We start from the raw sequence: 5706 nt of genomic DNA on the forward strand, positions 1-5706 counted from the left end.
CTATGATTATAATCGCCCCTTTACAGTGGTGGAACTCAAACTTGCTCTTCATTGATCTGGCAGTACATCGGTCGGACCTGATGATGTTCATTATGAGATGTTGTGCCATCTCTCTTCTGCCTCTCTTGTTATTCTTCTGGTTATTTTTAACCGGATTTGGCAGGAACATATTTTTCCAGATGCATGGCGCCAGGCTATTGTCCTCCCTTTCTCCAAACCTGGGAAGGATCCCAAGATTCCTTCTAATTATCGTCCCATCGCTTTGACTAGTTGTCTTTGTAAGGTTCTAGAGAGGATGGTTAATGCTCGTCTTGTTTGGTTCCTGGAATCAAACATGATCCTCTCGCCCACCCAATGTGGATTCCGTCAACAGCGATCCACCATGGACCATCTGATTTGACTTGAAACGTCGATCAGGGAAGCCTTTCTCAAGAGAGAACACCTTGTTTCTGTGTTCTTCGATCTCGAGAAGGCTTATGACACTACTTGGAGGTACGGAATTTTGCAGGACCTCCACTCCTATGGGTTGCGTGGCCATTTTTGCCGCCAACGGGGTCTCCACCCCGATCCCGAGCTCCATCCAACTATATCATGTAATGAAACCCAGAACTATTATACTGCATCTGATATATAACAATGCACAGCACTGATTGTGACTCTTGTACCATATAAAGGATGGAGAATGTGTTAAATACTTTGTTACATCACTCTAACATTGGAAAATTAACTACCATTAATACTGTTACGACAGCGGAAGTCGCGCGACACTGGGAGCATGCGCTGGAGTTCTAGAAAGATCGAGGAACCTGTCGAACGTCCTTGCATTTGCTAGACGCACGCACTTATTGTATATAAGCCGACAAATAAAGTGACGGCAGAAATAGAATTGCAGAGACGGATAATCGAGTCAAGCCGTAAGTAAAGTGTGTAAATCATTGTGAATTATAACGTGTGTTTAAGTGAAAGTGACTGTTTACAAATATAACACACAAAGATCTATACATAGTCTGACTTCTTCAAACTGTAAATATTTAGATTTATTAGAGTTTTAGCTTTTACATATTAAGTGACAACGAAGTTGTTATAAGATTAACGAAAATTTAGTAATGTTCACTTTAGTAACAGAAATAAGTTAAAAGTCATAACATATTATTGCATGGTTCTCTTTAAGTTACAGTTCAGAGATGAGAGAATATTATGCACTTTTAAGGTAGTTTATAACATGTGATCATCGATAAAAATCATTCTTTTGATGGTAAATAGGTGTGCAGTGCAGAAGATACTGTCACTGCAGTTATTTCTGTTGGTGAAAAGAAACGATTTTTATGAACGCGGTATTTCATAAAGGCAGCCTCGAGGTCTCGTGTCAAGACTGTCCAAGCAAAAAATGCAGACAAACACCGAGATAATAGGAGTTCCCCTCATACAGAGCCACAAAAATAACTTACGTTCAATCTACGCTAAATGTACCGCGACTTTCTTATGTTACGAGAGCATCCAAATGCAGGAGATGCCGGACTTGACCTATCATCTAGTACTCGAGTTTGTGGGTCGTCTAGAAATGCCATACCTAAAGTTAAATACCTTAATAAATGATTTAATGTTAATGACTGGTATAGTGTTTTGACTGATACTTCGATACATTTCCAGCTGACTCTAATACTACATATCATACATACCCAGAACTGCTCTGTTTTCCATGATTCACCTGCTTTTATACCCCAAAGAGACTCGTTTTTCGAATAACTCAATTCCTGTATACCATGCCTTGCACTTCTTGTTTTCTAATCTCTTTTGCTCTGATTTATAACTTATATTCATTTCAATTACTCAATTCCCAGTCTTGGGGTAACCCCCTTCTCTTCTATTTCCCTTTCTGGTGCCAAATTTTTCTCTTCTTTTCGACTCCTCAGAGCCAAACCTACTAGAGTAGACACTGACGAGAAAAGCGATGACCACAGTATCAAGAAAGAAAGACAGGAAGAAAGAGAAGGCTGCGGCGCTGAGAAAGAAAGGAGGAGCTTGGATTCAGAAGGTCTAGAAACATTAACAGAAAGGTGAGGAAAGAAAGACAAGAAACTATAGTATACAATGGTAACAGATGTTGGGTTGCTCCAGGCTGGGTCTCCAGTACGACAGGAACACCCCTGAAAATATGTGGACTAAGATAAGGAGGCCACCAAAAACCATGGGTAGAAGTGTGAAGGAAGCATACATTAACTAGAAGAGTACCCCTACCCACTAAGTCCCAGTAAGAGAAATCACAGAAGATGTGGTAGGTTAGAAGTAGTCGTATGAGTTCGTGTAATGAAAACAAGAGAATGGACCACTCCAGAATTTCTTGGGAGTATGATGAAGTGTCTCCAATATAAGGGGAAGGTAGTGTAGAATGGTATATCTGTTGCTGTATCATTTCACAAGTCAGAGTTGTGATTCCATATCATTTCTCACACTTACCCTTCACTTATTACTTCTGGGCATGTTCTTCAACTACCCTCTCCATAAGATTCTTTGCCTACGAGCATCAGAAAGTTTTGTTACCAAGGTTTGTGCATCCTTTGCATTCTGCCCACGATTTTCTTTTCCTTGAGAACTCTATTTTCCCCACACGTTCCTTTGGGCCATCAAATATGTGATGCTTCCAGTGGTATTTGCAGGGCCCATGAAACCTTTTTGGGTTCTGTTCTCGATTGTGCATTTCTTCCACATAATGACTTGTATTACTCACTTGACCATGCAAATACCATGGTGGGCACCCCTTGCCACCCACTCAACTGGATCTCCATCTCTTCACAGATGCTTGTCTGTCGGAGTGGGGTGAGTCTCTAACAGACGAAATAACTTCATGCATGTGAGCTCCTGAGGGAAGTTCACTCTACATCAAAATACTCGAACTTCTTGTTTTGTCGGGCATGTTACACCCTCCTCATTTCAACAATCCCCAATCTTTTCGTATATCAAATGTCAGGGTGATATTATAGGACTCTGCTTCCGAGCTCTGAACCTGCTGTTTGGGTTCACTCCCATCGAGTATGTCTCTTAACTTACATATGCTTGGGGCTCTGAACCTGGTAAAGGATTGCCACTCTTAACTAGAAAGAATTCTACATCTTGTACTGCTGCATTCTAGAATGTAATAAATGATGTAATCCGTGCTGTATTGTTGTAAATTATATCATTTCATCACGTGATAAATCTGTACTGCTGTAATCTAGAATGTGATAAATGATGTAATACGTGTTGCATTGCGGTAAATCACATGATTCCATCACGTGATACATCTTGTACTGCTGTATTCTAGAATGTAATAAATGTGTACTACGTGCTGTTTTGTGGTATTTTACATCATTCCATCACGTGATACATCTTGTACTGTTGTATTCTAGAAGGTAATAAATGATGTAATACATGTTGCATTGCGGTAAATTCCATCATTCCATCACGTGATACATATTGTACTGCTGTATTCTAGAATGTAATAAATGATGTAATACGTGTTGCATTGGGGTAAATTACATCATTCCATCACGTGATACATCTTGTACTGTTGCAATCTAGAATTTAATACATACTACATTGTGTTAAACATCATTTAGTCACGTGATACATAATGTAGTCTAGGTATGAAAGTGACTTTCTTTAAGCGGATATAACTGGTATTATACACAGTCGTATTCACTGGTCTTTTAAGTTACGCGATTTACTGTTTTTACAAACACTAAGAAAAACTATAAGATATCTAAATATCTCTTAATATTTAAGAAATTTTTGTTCCATTCACCAATTTTAATTATGTAGATCAGAATTTTTATGGTATGATTATTATGATATAGCTCATTCACTACAATTGTACATAACAATGATTATCATGATGTAACACATTTTATACTGCTATTTACCACTGTAAATGAATGCACTACATCATGATAATCACTGTTATTTACCACTGTAATGGATGTACTACATCATGATAATCATTGTTATTTACCACTGTAATGGATGTACTACATCATGATAATCACTGTTATTTACCACTGTAATGGATGTACTACATCATGATAATAACTGTTATGTACCACCTTATAGAATGTGTTACATCATGATAATCATTGTTATGTATCACTGTAATGAATGTACATCATAATAATCACTGTTATGTTACACTCTAAATGAATGTACTACATCATGATACCATTATGTACCACTCTATAAGTGTTACATCATGATAATGATTGATATGTACCAATGTGATTAGCTTGATGTAGTGCATTCATTTACAGTGGTAAATAACAGTGATTAGCATGATGTAGTGCATTCATTTACAGTGGTAAATAACAGTGATTATCATGATGTAGTACATCTTTTACAGTGGTACATAACAATGATTATCATGGTGTAGTACATCCTTTACAGTGGTAATAACAGTGATTATCATGTTGTAGTACATCCATTACAGTGGTAAATAACAGTGATTACCATAATGTAATGCATCCATTACAGTGGTAAATAACAGTGATTATCATGATGTAGTACATCCTTTACAGTGGTACGTAACAATGATTATTATGATGTAGTACATTTTATACAGTGGTACGTAACAGTGATCATCATGTTGTAGTACATCCATTACAGTATGGCATTTTCTCACGCGGCCTGATTACTAGAACTATAAACGATAAGACTATTTGATGAATAACTTGAACGTTTTAGGTGGTTTGATCTATGATGCGAGATGATGCACACTTGGAAGTTTTTGTAAAACAGCTGCGAATCTCTTTCTTTTGTATGCTGTGCACGTGTATCGTTTCGTATTCATATGTAATATAACTAAAGGAAGGTGCCACAAATAAGGAGTTTAAGAGAATGTAAAATATTTTATATTGTTCTCACATTCTTCTTTTCTACCTTGGTTTAGGTTATCAATCTATTGGAATTTGAACTAATTTTCATGCGGGTGATGTTAAGAAATGGTTAATGAAAGAAGATAATATAAAACTGTGCAGGAAATTACACGTAGTGGTTGTTGAAACAGGTAAGAAGAAGTATGTTGTAGGTCAAACCACTAAGGAGTTAATATATAAAATATTATATATAATTGTGGATATATCGTTTCGGGCAATGCCCTTCTTCAGGTATCACTAACTGAACAGTAAATCCGTGAACAAAAAACATGATTATACAAATACATGTGCACGCACGCACATACATATATGAATATATAGGCATTATAGTTTTAAAAAAGAATAGATACATAATTTACTGTATAAAACTTTTTAAGAAATGATAAAACTAAAACTGGAAATATTACAAAAAGCTAAAACGTTCATTTAGCCCATCGCGGTGGAAAGTTCCCAGGTCAAAAATTATTTTGTTTTCTTGTACTTCGCGGTCATGTTTGTTTGTAGGAGCCTTCTTCAAAACAAGAATTTTAAAATGGCCAAGGGTATGGTTCTGCAAATTGAAGTGTCGAGCCGCTGGTTTATCCGTGTTACAATTTATTATGTCTCTGAGATGTTCTCGGGTACGTTCTGCCAATAATCTACTGGTTTCTCCTATGTATGATTTTCCACAACATGAGTAAACAATGGAATATATGACGCATTATGATGTGCAGTTAAAATTGATCCTTAATGTAAAAACTCGACTTAGGACCCTTCACGGATGTTTTTGAGTAAGTGTAAGCACATTGTAGACACGACTCTCGAC

This window comes from Limulus polyphemus, unplaced genomic scaffold (genome assembly GCF_000517525.1).
Source record: "Limulus polyphemus unplaced genomic scaffold, Limulus_polyphemus-2.1.2 Scaffold4436, whole genome shotgun sequence".
In the NCBI taxonomy this organism is placed as follows: domain Eukaryota; kingdom Metazoa; phylum Arthropoda; class Merostomata; order Xiphosura; family Limulidae; genus Limulus; species Limulus polyphemus.